The 14154-nt window shown below is 39.0% G+C and overlaps 1 protein-coding gene and 1 long non-coding RNA gene across 13 annotated transcripts in view; one reads left to right on the top strand and one right to left on the bottom strand.

Moving 5' to 3' along the window:
• Positions 1-7082: 7082 nt before the first annotated feature.
• On the bottom strand, positions 7083-8455 carry LOC138751736 (uncharacterized). Its single transcript, XR_011350139.1, has 2 exons — positions 8054-8455; positions 7083-7470 (listed from the first exon to the last, which is right to left on the bottom strand). It is a non-coding gene; the product is annotated as an uncharacterized lncRNA (long non-coding RNA).
• The window catches only part of LOC138751733 (cAMP-responsive element modulator-like), a 211658-nt gene continuing 205785 nt past the window's right edge, over positions 8282-14154 (top strand). For 3 of the 12 annotated variants that reach the window (XM_069914423.1, XM_069914415.1, XM_069914418.1), the window contains exon 1: positions 8284-8472. The gene's annotated coding sequence lies outside the window, so the exon portion shown is untranslated. Of the gene's footprint in view, positions 8473-14154 lie in introns of all 12 variants that reach the window. The other 9 variants (XM_069914422.1, XM_069914417.1, XM_069914424.1 and 6 more) reach the window with 6 other exon arrangements.

The following is a 14154-nucleotide window of genomic DNA, read 5'->3' as shown; positions in this document are numbered from 1 at the left end:
AGGGATTGAGTTCAGGAGTCATGAGGCAATGTCGCAACTCTAAACATCTCTAGTGAGACCACACTTCGACCTCATTACAGGAAACTTGTGAAAGCTACCAATGAGATTTACTAGGATGTTGTCTGAATTGGAAAATGTGCCTTGAGGCAAGGTTAGCAGAGATAGGGCTTTTCTCTTTGGAGCATAGAAAGATGAGAGCTGACTTATGAGGTTTACATGATTATGAGAGGTATAGACAAAGTAGACGGTTAGCACCTTTTCCCATGGCAGGAGTAACAAACACCAGAGGACATCTATATAAAATAAAGGGAGGAAAGTTTAGGGGAGACATCGGGGATAATTTTTTTTACACAAAGAGTTGTGGGTACCTGGAATACATTGTCAAGGGTGGTAGTGGAGGCTGCAACAATAGTGCCATTTAAAACTCTCTTAGACAAACACATGGATAAAAGAAAAATAGAGGTAGAGAGGGTTTAGGTTTTTTTTTGGTAGGTTTACATGGGTTTGCACAAAATCATGGGCCAAAAAACCTGTACTGTGCTGTTGTTCTAAAGGCAGTGTATGTGGTATGTATGGACCTTAGTAAGTTCTGCATGCGATATTGGTCACGAAAGTTCAGTCATTTGGTATCCAGGATTAGACATTGGGTATGCAGGAGAACCCACAGAGAGGTAGTTGAGGATAGCCTCTCTGACTGGGTCTCTCAGGGATCAGTGCTGGGTCCATTGTTGTTTGTCATCTATATCGATGATCATGTGGCAAATTGATCAGCAAATTCATAAGATTCAGGGTGTAGTTGACAGTGAGGAAAGCTCTTAAATCTGAAGCAGGATCTCAGCCAGCTGGAAAAATGGGCTGCAAAGTGGCAGATGGAATTTATTGCAGGTGTAAATTGTTGTACTTTGAGAGGACAACTCAGGAGAGGATTTACATGATAAAATGCAGGGCACTGCAGAATGTGGCAGAACAGAGGGATCTGGGAATATGTGTACATAATTTCTTAAGTGGTGTTGCAGGTAGACAGTTATAAAGCTTTTGGCACATCGCCTTAACAAAAGTACTATTGCGAATAGGAGTTGGGATGTTATGTTAAATTTAAATGACATTGGTAAGGTCAAATTTGGAGTATTATGCAATTTTGATCACCAACCGACAGGACTGACATCAATGAAATTTACAAGGAAGTCACTGAGATATTGGAGGGCCTATATACGTTGATTTGAGTTTCTATATAAAGATATTATTGGTATTTAGTAATAATAGTAGATATGTCAAAGTTGAAGTTTGCTACTTTTAATGTATGAGGATTAAATAGTACGATTAAACGTAAGCAAGTCTTGGCGTATATTAAGAAAATGAAAATTGATATTGCCTTTTTACAAGAAACACATTTGAATGTGAAGGAAAGCATGACATTAAAAAGGGACTGGGTTGGGCGTGTATATTCTTCTTCATTTAATTCTAGAGCTAAAGGTGTAGCAATTTTGATACATAAAATTTTATCTTTTGAATTACAATCAATGGAGGGAAAGGCAGGATGTATTCTTAAATTGAATTGTAAGATTTTTAGTGAAGTTTGGACTTTACTTAATATTTATGCTCCAAATGCAGATGATGAAGTATTTATTTTGGATGCATTTTTATGTTTGGGTCAGGCTAATGATAATATTTTAGTTGGTGATGATTTTAATTGTGTTTTGGAACCTTTATTAGATAAATCTCCGAAGAAAGTTAAAAAATCCAAGATGGCAATTCAGGTTCAAGCGTTGATGAAAGATCTTAATTTAGTAGATATTTGGAGACGTCTTAATCCAAAAGAGAAAGATTTTTCCTTTTATTCATCTAGACATGAATCGTTTTCAAGGATTGATTTCTTTTTAGTATCGGCATGTTTACAAGGGAAAATACAACAAGCAGAATATTAAAGTAGGGTGATTTCAGATCATTCTCTGTTATATTTTACATGTGAAACTTCTGAGAAAATTCAAATAGCTTATCGTTGGAGATTTAATATAATGTTGTTAAAAATATGGAATTTATTGATTTTTTGAAAAAGCAAACTAAAATTTTTTGAAAGAAAATTCTAATTCTGTTCAAAGTAAGTTTGTATTATGGGATGCTATGAAAGCCTATTTGAGAGGACAAATAATTAGTTATACTTCTAAAATAAAAAAATAATCAATTAAATCAGAGTCTTGAATTAGAGAAACAGATCGATGAGTTGTTAGAAAAGGAATGTTAGAAAGATGCTACAGAAGATCAGAAAATAGAATTATCAGCTGAAATTGAAATATAATACTTTGCAATCTTATCAATTTAAATGTGTGATTAAAAGGACTAAACAACGGTATTACGAATGGGGAGAGAAAGCATATAAGGTATTGGCATGGCAGTTAAAGAAAGAACAGATATCGAGGACTATTAATGCTGTTAGACGGAATTCTCTTATTACTTATAAATCTTGTGAGATTAATGATGAATTTTATTCATTTTATAAAGTTATATACATCTGAAGGAAAACAGGAAACTGGATCGATTGATCTTTTTTTATCACAGCTAAATTTACTGATATTAGAGGATGGAGATATACAGGAGTTAGAAGAACCATTTACTGATTTGGAAATTAAAATGGCTATGCTGGAAATGCCGAATGGTAAATTGCCTGGCGATGATGGATTCTCGGTTGAATTTTATAAAAATTTTTAATGATGATTTATCTACAGTGTTTGGGAATGTATTACGTCAAGTTGGAGAACATTATGAATTACCTGAGTCTTGTTCTAGTGCTTTAATTACAGTAATTCCTAAAAAAAATAGAGATCCTTTGAAAGGTTCTTCATATAGACCAATTTTATTGTTAAATGTAGATGATAAAATAGCTAAAATATTAGCGAATAGATTGGCTAAATTTTTACCAAAGTTGATTCATATTGATCAAACAGGATTTATAAAGAATAGATATGCTTCAGATAACATTTTGCACGCGATTAGTTTGATTAATAGATTTCGACAATCTTTAGATCATCCGATGGTGATATCCTTAGATGCAGAAAAAGCATTTGATAGAGTTGAATGGAATTTTTTGCTTAAAGTTTTGGAGAAATTTAAGTTTGGTCCTTCTTTTATTGGATGGATTAGGGCTCTATATAGTAAACCGGTAGCTAGAGTATTAATGAATAGTTTGATTTCAGAATCTTTTAAGTTAACTCGATCAACTCGTCAAGGTTGTCCTTTATCACCAGCTTTGTTTGCGTCAGTGATTGAACCTTTAGCACAGTTGTTAAGACAAAATACACAGGTACAAGGTATGAAAGTTTTAGATGAGGAGTATAAAATTAATTTATTTGCTGATGACGTATTGGTGTATTGAACAAATCCAGCTCAGTCACTTTTGCATTTGAAGGAATGTTTAATACAATATGGATGTCTTTCTGGATATAAAGTTAACTGGGAAAAAAGTGAAATATTACCAGTAAGTGAAGGAGACTATTCAGTTTATAAGAATATTATTAATTTGAAGTGGACTGACCGAATTAAATAAATGGGTATAATTTTGAATGTTAATTATCAATTATTATATAAATTAAATTATGCTCCGTTAATGAAAAAAAAACTGATTTGATTAAATGAAAAGATTTACCTATTAATTTAGTGGGAAGGATAAATACAATTAAGATGAATATCTTTCTGCGTATTCAATATCTGTTTCAATCTATTCTGTGTTTACTTGATAAATTTTTTTTTCAAGATTTAAATAAAATGGTTAGGGAGTTTTTATGGAGGGTTAAATTTTCGAGAGTGGCTTTGAATAAATTAACTTGGAAATATGAGTTAGGGGGACTACGTTTACCACATTTTCAAAATTATTATGAGGCAGCCCAACTTAAATTTATTAGCTCATTAATGGATTTGGTACAGCCTCCTACTTGGGCTAAAATTGAGGTGGCAAGTATTTCTGAATTTGAAATACATCAATTTTTGTTTAGGTGGAATATGAATTTGTTACAACAATATAATGTACCTATACTAAAACATTTAATGAAGTTATAGATAAAGAAAAATAAAATGATAGGTTTTAGGGTTAAATTATTGGCTTTGACTCCGTTGTATAATAATCAACTTATTTCTTTTTCAATACATAATCAAAGTTTATTGCATTGGAGATTTAAAGGTGTGAAAAATTTGGGAGATTGTTTTAAAAAAAGAGTAAGTTTTTATCTTTTAATCAGATGAGGGAAGATTTTGGTATTGATAAGAATTCTTTATTTCTTTATTATCAGATTCGATCTTTTGTAAAATTTCTGTTTGGTAGAGATATGATTTTACCTAAAATGACTAAATTTGAGACTTTTCTTTTGAAGGTACCAGAGAAGAGGTATATTTCATTTATGTATCAAATATTACAGGATGATATGGATAAAAAGGGTTGGGATAGATCTAAAATTAAATGGGAAGCAGATATTGGTTTTATTTTTTTCTGAAGAGGATCGGTTAGATATCTGTTATGATAGTGTAAGTAGATTGATAAATGCACGTTATGCAATGATTAATTACAATTTTTTACATCAATTATATTTGACACCTGAAAAATTAAAAAAATATGGTTTTAATGAATCAGATTTGTGTTTTAGATGTGGTGATACGGTTAGAGCTTTTCTTCATGCTGTTTGGCCAATCTTTTTGGAAGAAAATTCAATCGTTTTTAGAATATCTGTATAAGATTAAAATAGTTTTAGATCCAACAGTATTTTTATTGGTTAGTTTGCAACCTTTGAAAGGTTTGGGATTAGATAAGTTCCAGCTTGCTCTTGTATATTTATCTTTATCCGTAGTGAAAAAATGTATTGCTAGTACATGAAAAGATACAAATATGATTGATATTAATAGATGGCATGAGATGAAATATTGTTTAATAATGGAAAACATTACGTATATGTATACTTCACATGATAATTATAATTTTTTAATTAAGTGGCTGTTACACTCGGAATATCTACATTTCAATTTATATTGATTAGATTTTAATATGTATATTTATTCTTTCTTTTTTTATGGCTCTCCTTAGGAGAGTTGGCTGAAGAGGGGGGGGGGGTTCTTTTCATTTTTTATATATATATATATATATATATATATATATAAATGTTCATGTTTAATTGCTGTATATGTCATATATTATTTGTTTTTGAATGAATAAATAAAGTTTTAAAAAAGGAAGTCACTGAGACTTGAAGAGCTGAGTTGTAGGGAAAGGTTGAATCGGTCAGGATTTTATTCCATGGAGATTCAGAGAATGAGGGTAGATTTGATATATACAAAATTATGAGTACAAATAAGGTAAATACAAGTAGGCTTTTTCCACTGAGGTTGGGTGAGCAAAAATTAGAGGACAGGGATTTAGGATGAAAGGTGGAATGTTTAAGAAGAAAACACAGTCTAGGCCCTTAGGCCTACATTTGTCTGGATTAAATTCCATCTGCCATTTCTCTGTCCATATTTCTTTCAAGATATTCTCATGCTCCATTTGGAACATTAGGGGGGCCTTTCTTTATTCAAACAATGGCAAGAGGGTGGAACGAGCAGGCAGTGGAAGATGTGGATGTAGGTGCAATTACAGCATAATTGATTATAATTGGGCAGCATGGTGTGTAGCAGTTATTGCAACATGATTACAGCATCAGCAAATGGGTTTGATCCTGGCACTGTCTGTATGGAGTTTGTACATTTCCCCTGCAACTACTGGGTGCTCTGATTTTCTTCTACCTTTCAAAAATGCATGATTTGTAAGTTAATTGGTGTATTTCGGTGGCACGGACTCATGGGCCATTTTATATATAAATATGATTTTAACGGAGAAATTTGAATAGGTTCATGGATGTCTATGATCTGGATGCAGGTTGATGGGGCTAGGCAGAAAAATAGCTTGGTACAGTCAGTAGTCAAGTTTATTGTCATCTAATTGTACAAGTACAACCCAACAAAACAGCATTCTCTGGTCCTCGGGGCAATACATGCAGAGACACAACCAAGCATAACACACAAACTAACAATACATACGCAGGACAAATATTTTATTTATACAAATAAATAAATAAACATAATTTTGTACAAATGAGTGTCTCAGATGAGTGTTACATGGTTCTAAGATGTTAACCAACTGTTAGGTGTCAGACACGCTACAGTTGCACCACGAGGTCGAACCAACTGTTAGGTGGGCATTAAAGATGACAGCGCACTATTTTCGAAAGCAGGCTGGTCCTTCACCAGGCATCATAACCAAAACTAATCCTACAATGAGCACTGAAAATATATCTGGATTAATATGTTGATGTGGGGACTTGCTGTATCTGAATTGTTTGCTTCAATTTCTACATTATATTTGTGATTAGATATTATTTTCTTTACTTTAGCCAAATAGAACATGAGAATATCTTAAGAGAGAGATATGGGTATAGAAATGGCAGGTGCAGTTTAATCCAGACAAGTGGGAACACAAACAGAATAGTAAAGACAGAATATGGCATACATGCTTTTATTGGTCAGGTCATGAGTCACGATGGATCTGTATAAATTTTTATTAGACTTAGAGAATTGTGTGTTTTTGATTGGCAAAGAACAGAAAATGTGGAGATCTAGTGTGGGCGCAGAAATGGTTCACTGGAATGTTTCCTGGATTGGAGTGCGTTGTTTCTCAGTAGAATTTGGACAAACTTCAATTGTTTTTTTTTCCCAGGAGCATCAGAAGTTGAGGAGCAACATTATGAAAGGCGGGGATAGGAACGTCAGAATCCTTGTGCCAGGTTGGAAATATTAAATACTAGAAGGTATCAGGTTGATAGTAGAGGGGTAATGTTTAAAGGGTATTTACAAAGCAAATCCCCCCCCCCAGAATAGGAAGTACTTGGAATATGTTGGAAATGGACGATTATAAACCACAAAGGCAAATGAGATTAGTTTCAACCTGAAATGCAACTTTTTCTCGTAACACATCATCGATTCAACTAAGTATCGCCTTAGATGAGGTTGGGTGTTCTTTAACGCGAAACCCTTAAAAGGTACAGGTCCAATAAGGAAGGCGAAAGGTATCCTGGGGTAAGAAGTTTATTGCCTGAGATTAAACAAAGTCTCCAGCGTTTAAGTAAAAACGTGAGGTAATCGGATTGAAATGTACAATGAGCGTGACAGTGGAGATCATCTCAAACAGCCTCGGGATCAAGGGCGATTTGGTTTCATGGGTTCGGAGATGCCGACTGCAGACTCTTTCAGAGGGGCAACTGATTATTATCCATGGAAGGGTGAAGGGACTCAGCGGGTCAGGCAGGTTTGGGAAGTGTTGCCCTGCTATTGCCGCTGACGACCGGCCTCTCCTGCTGCGCTCCTAATGCAGGGTCTTCCAACATCTTTGGATGTTTGGAAATCTGTCACAACTTTTGACAAATTTCTTTCCGCAGCCCTCGCCTCATCTGAGGAGTCCTTTCAAAAGGAATGAGTTGTTTTTGCGCAGATGATGAAACAGAAACGCACCAGAAACACTGTTCTCTCTCCCCCCCCCCCCACAAAAGAAAAATGCGGCGATAAAGAGGGAGAAGCCGTTTAACTCCGATTACATTCAGCAAATGCAATCTCTTGCCGCCACACGGAGGCGTCCACATTTCGCAGTGTCAGGTTCAATGTCGCATTTTAAAACCCCCGAGTTTCAACAAAGGGGAACTCCATCCAGCCGCTCACATTCAGTTGATGCACAACTCTCACCACCCGACCTCAATGGAACCAAATTGAAGCGCTTCTCTCGAACGGTAAATGACCTTGAATAACCTGCGACTGAGTTCCACAAAACACCCATTCATCGTGAGCACTTCCTCGGGGTGGGGGAGAGGAAATATATATATTGGCATCACGGCTGCAAACAGCAGATGAAAACCAGATGCTTCAAGCACCTCCCACCCCCAACGCTCATCAAAGCCTGCAATCTCACCGCTGACCCGACCACATGACATTCACTTCATCGCGCCCGTTAACTAATTGGAATTTAAAACATAATTGAAGACATAAAAACCTTTTGTTGGGGGGGGGGGGGTGGGAGACACTCGTCCTTCTCCCCACCCCCTTTCTCGCTTACTTTTCCCCCCGCAATGGAAACGGTGCCAAAGGCAAAGGAGGGAGGGAAATGAGATCCGGGTTCGGCGGACGAGAAGCGAGAGCGCGAGAAAGCTGGCGGCGCCGACCAATGGCTTCAAGGGCCGGCTCTCGCGAGGTTTGGAAGGTCGGGCCGTTGGGAGACGGATCCAATCCGGCGTCGAGTTGCGGCGGCGCAACGATCGCGGGCTCGTGTGAGCCGAGTGCTCCGGCCTCGCCTGGTTTGAGGGGACTGGAGGTGACGCTCTCAGTGTATATTTTTGACGTGGCGGCTACGTATCAGCACAGCCATCCACTCCTAGCGCACCGTAATCAGTGACGAGTAAAACTACGTAAGTGGTAAGTGAGAGAGACGGAGGGAGAACTCAATTGAGAGTCGGTGGCACTAACAGCACACGCATGGCATGCACGTAGCATTAATGCAAAGGAGAGATCCTCGGGTTGGGAATAGAGTCAGAAAGAGAGAGAGAGGGGGGGGGGAAATTAAGGTGCAAGCTGCAACCTTCCCCTTTCTTTCCACCCCCCCCCCCCCCGCTTCCTCTTTTTTTTGGGAGTTAATTTCAGGGACGGGGATGAGGGTCCAACGACTGGTTTGCAGTTTGCAGCAGATCGGGCTTCTATTGCAGCACTCGATGGAGGACCCGGGTTTTCTCCAATTAAAAATAAATAAAACCAGTTGTAATTGATCGGGAGACAACGGTGCGGTGAAATACGTGACGGTCACATTTCTTTCCCCTCCCCGCCCCCCCAACTCCCTCGCCTTTCGATTGCTGTCGTTTTTAGTCTCATCATCACTACTTTGACCAAAAAAAAACCCCCGAGACAACCACCACGGGATTGGAATTATTGTTGTTCCGATGTTTCTTTTTTAAAGGCCAAAACTAATGCGAGTTTTACTCTTCTTTCTCTCGGGTGTGAGCACAGTTCGCAAGCGGGAGGTTGCAAGTTACATTCTGGTGACCCCCCCCCCACCCCCCGGCGAAGGCAACCGGGTTGTATGCGGGTATTTCGCAAAGTTGCTCGATTCATTTCTCTTGGATTTGATTTCCTTTGTCATTTCCCCTGGAGTTCAGAAATGCAGCCCCATTGGGAGATGGGGGGGGGGTTGTTTCGCTCCGTTTACGTGTGATGGCGAAGCCCCCCTCCTCACCCGTGGCTTGAATTGGCTCCCGTTTGTGCCGTTGTCAGGGATTGTTTATAATGTATTTCTCCCAGTCGCCCAACCCTGTAAAAGATGACAGAAGAGGTGCTCGCCGTGTCTCCTTTTACTTTAGCCGCCCATTTTTTGTATGTAAGCTCCTGACGTTTGTCCACTTGCGACAACATGATCTGCTACAGTGTAACAACATGACGTTATCCTGGTTAGACTTTGTCACAGAAAACACGACCGACTCTGTCGGTGTGTACGTGTGAGTGAGTGAGTGAGTGAGTGAGGAGAGAGACGTGGACATTTATTTAAAGGGAATTTGAAGACACGAGAGAGAGAGAGAGAGAGAGACAGACACTCGCCGTCTGTCATTGAGGAGTCGCATCGTGACCAAACATGTCGGGAAAGGGACAACGTCGGCGCCCGGACACCGATTTCTTGCAGCAGACTCTTCAACGTCGGGATCGTTTTTTTTAAAAGAAACTATCAGTCGATTTTGGATCATCTTGGAATCTACAAAACTGTCTCTTTGAGCTTCAGCTCAGGGTTTGATGTGTTTTTATTTTAATTAAAAAAGACACTGGAGTTGGAAGATTTCGACTGGTTGCTATCGGGTTCTCAACTGAAATGTTTTGATCTTCATCGAAAGCAGATGCACGTTTTTCTTCACTTTATGTGATTCGGGGTGTTCGTGTTTTTTTTAAAAAAGCCCCAACCGCCGGTTCAGGAGAGGGTAAAATCCAAAGCGGCGGTTCTTTTATTTGAAAGAAATCGTTCGAAAACCGAACCACGACCAATCGGAAACTTTTAAAATCCAAACCAGAAAAGATGTTGACGTTTCAACAGCTTTAACATTTCTAGAATTTTTTTTCCGGATCATGCGAGGGGAATAGAGCAGTTATTTTTCGGGTTCTCCCTTTATTAAAATGGCGGCGGTTGGAGCTCCCGTGGAAGGTTCTAGAAATGGCGCAGTGCCTCCGAGTGAGGCACTCCCCTTCCTCCTCCTCGTCAGCCTGTGGAAATGTCCTGTGCTTGCGCTTCACATGTAATCCTGCAGTGGCGCTGCAGGAGCTTCTCCTAATGCACCGTGCACACACGTCCCCGAGCCAAGAGGCGCCCAATTACGTTCTGATTTTGAGGCCATTCGCCTCATCCAATAGTTCGCGTGGGTCAATGCTGCTGTCACCCAGCTGGGAATAGTGAGGTCTTACAAATTGTTGCAATCTTTTTGCTATTTATTCGTAGAATAAATTGATTTTATGGATGGATTTTGAGCAAGCCCCCTCCCCCCCCCCCCCCCCCAAATTATTCCTTTGTAAAGAATGCAACTGAGCGAAGTAAAACTAGGCTCGCGATTCAGTGAATCCTTTGAAATGCTGCAGGAGGAGATTTGATTCTCATGTTTGGAGCAGTGCGCGTTAAATATTACAAGGGAAGGTAGTATTACAAATCCATTTGAAGCAGGACTCATTCTCTTTCAAATAACTGATCATCATCCCCCCCCCCCCCCTCCGCATCAGTGAATTTTTTCTGTCCGGGTGAATTATTGCTGCGTTTGTTCCCAAGGTGGGGATAACTTGGTTTAAATTTTTAAAATTAGATAGACATACAAGTAACAAGCCCTCTCGGCCCACCAACCCATCCTGCCCAATTACAGCCAATTAATCTACACTCCTAGTACGTTTTGAACGGTGGGAGGAAACCTGAGACCCCGGAGAAAACCTTCACAGACATGGGGAGAACATCCAAACTCCTTACAGACAGCACGGGATTCGAACCTTACTACTTAGTGCGAGTGCTGTCACAGCGTTGCCCTAACCATAACCCTATTCCTGTTGAGAAGTGGAGTACTGTGTTACTGTTGATTTTTTTTAAATCTTAATGTCACTTAAGCAGACAATCTTCAATGTTCGTTCCTATCTTACCAATAAAGGATTATTTAAAAGAAGGTTTCATTGTGTAAATCGAGATAGCAAGTCAATGCCTGTTGTAACTTTTTTTGTCACTTGCTTTTTTTGAAAGGAAGGGAGGATATTCTGAACTTACAGTAAATGACTTTTAGTTTGGTATTTTTTCTGGGCAGTGTGAGAAATTTCCAACCTTAAAAATGCAAATATTTTCTGGCAGATTAAGCAAATTTGGCCCCAATGGTTTATCCATATGGTAAATTAAAATATTTTGCATTGAAATAAGTGTTCCTAAAAATTCAATCAGACTTTTAACAGATAGCCTACATCATGTGCCTGTAGATTTTTCATGACCAACATTTGAATTTATTTTTCAAAGGAAAAAAATCGATGGGTATGTGTCTGTTTAATGTGGAGATAGTGTTCAAATTGCTTTGAAGTTCAGGGTTCAGCTGATTTTCATCCTATTTTAGGTTTAATTTGTTGGATTTATGATTCCAGCAAGATTTTGCTTTACTTTTTATCCCAAATTATTCTGAGGACCAATGCACAATTTGGCTGCTGTTTTGGCCAGGTAACAATCATGAATTGGCACTTTTATGTTCAATGCTAGCAAATTATGTCTATGGTTTACTGTATAGTTTTCTTTTAAAAAGGACGGAATGAATGGCGGAAAAAAATTAATTCCACTTTGAGTCCATAAATTCTTTAATACTGAAAATTTATTACAATTTATAGATTTCATCGATGCCAAATGATAGCTTTTAATTGTATTGTTTAAAACAGAAAATATAATTCTAACTTTTCAGTGTCAGTCACATCAGTCTCCAACTGTGGCTGAGACAAATGTTTCCATGCTGTATGACAATTTAGTTCACTGAACCATTGTGGGAAGTTTACTGATTTTTGAGGTTTGTAAATGCAAATACATTAAAACCTCTGTTATGTGGAATTCAAGCAATTGGCATCCTTGAGCTACTGGCAAAAAAAATCGTGAAAAATAAATACCTATAGGTTTAAAAAAAATGGATGTTTAAACTTGGCGCACCTCGCTGTTACTTTGCCAATCCAAGCAATACACAAACTCAAGCAAGGGGAAAATTAACTTGTTTGGCATCTACGAATTCACGTGGGTGCCAGATACCAGGGGTTTTACTGTTTTTTGAAAACACTATATATGTGCAATCGTTAACCTTTTTTCCCCAAAATAGATTTTATTTATAATAAATTATTTATGAAAGGAAAACTGTTAGAGTTCTTTTCCCATCGTTTATTTCATATCCATAAATTTCTATCACTTCACATTCTTATATTCATTTCTCTTTGCACCATTTCCACCCCTGAGGTACCTTGTCATTTTCTCCCACCACTGTTGAGGGGCTTCCCCTAAATCTTTGCCCCTCAATGCCATGAAATGGGACGGATCTAGACTTCAGTTCTTCCACACAGCACCTCTCATTGCTGCATGAAGCTTCAATGCGTTCTTCAGCTCGTACTCCTGCAGCCTGCAATATGCCAGGCAGCAACATTCACGCACTGACATCTCTGTGCTGAAAGATCAACAGGTTTTGGGCAGACCAAAGTGCGTGTTTCACAGAGTTGATGGTTTTCCAGCAGTTCTCGATGTCTGATTCTGCATGCATCCACTGAAAGCCTCTAGATTACACTGCCGCTGTGGAGGAACAGTGACAAGGACCCTTTCTTCCTTCACGTACTCTGGTTCTCAGTCAAAGGCCCACCTGGCATCTGGCCTAACATGCCATGGTGCCCTTGTGGCAATGAGTGAGCAATGTTTTCAACTCAAAGGCAGTTCTGTAAGAAACACATTTTTATCTAATTTAACTTTTTTTAAAGATCCACATGGAAACACGCTGTGGGCCAGGGCCCAGTGTTTGAGAATTAACTGCTCCAAGAGAATCTTAATTTAGCAAAGAGGAGTGTAACTGTCTCCTCTCCATTGCACTCAACTTGGGGACAAGATGCACTTTGGAATTTGACTGGGAGGGCTTCTCTCACTGCCAGCCAGGCTAAGTCCTGGCATTTATTCTTGGGTACGGCTGATGACCTGGATGGCCTGCTCAGGGAACCACCCCACCGGGTCCATTGAGTTCTCGTCTCTCAGTGTCTGCAGGAAGTTTCATGCGAACCACTGCCTGACAGCTGTGTGGTTGAAGGTGTTGGTCTGGAAAAGTTTTTCCACAAAGGATAGGTGGTGTGGCAAAGTGCAGCTGATTGGAACATTGGGCAACAATAGGGACAGGCCCATCCTTTGCAACACCTGGGACAGGTAGAACCTCAGTACATAGCGGCACTTGGTGCCCTTGTACTTTGGTTCCACGCACAGCCTGATTCAGACACGCAAAGGTGGTCATCAGGATGAGGATCATGTTAGGTACACCTTTGTCTCTATTGCCTAGTGACTTGTACATGGTGACTCCATTTTAAATCCCCATGCACTGGAAAACTGCTCTGGTGACTAACAGGATAAAGATGCAGGGTGTTCAGCTGTACCGAGAAGTTAAGTCAAATTTGTCATCTGATTGCACAAGTACAACCTGACGAAAATGTTCTCCGGTCCTTGGTGCAAAACACACAGACACACAACCAGACATAACACCGTACTGGACAGGTTTTTTAATTTTTAAACATATTTATATCATGAATGAGATTCTTGGATAGTTAATGTGAGAAGTTTCTTAGCACCTGGCGCCTGATGAGGTCACTGTTGATAAAGGATATTGGATGAATCCTTGTCTCATGAAGATACATTATCAAGATATTCTCTGACTTTAGCTGAGTTAGCCCCCATCAAATTGGGCAATTTGGATTATGTTTAACAGGCACAAATTATGATGAATTTGAGCTTGTAAGTGAAAAGAAATTAGTCCCACAGCGTTCTAAGTACAATAAAACCCCAATAATCTGGAATTCAAGCAAATGACAGCCTCAAGCAACTGGCAAAAAAAA

The sequence above is a fragment of the Narcine bancroftii genome, chromosome 1 (genome assembly GCF_036971445.1).
Source record: "Narcine bancroftii isolate sNarBan1 chromosome 1, sNarBan1.hap1, whole genome shotgun sequence".
NCBI classification, from domain to species: Eukaryota; Metazoa; Chordata; class Chondrichthyes; order Torpediniformes; family Narcinidae; genus Narcine; species Narcine bancroftii.
Note: the sequence above shows the minus strand (reverse complement) of the source record. Positions and strands in the feature narration are given on the sequence as shown.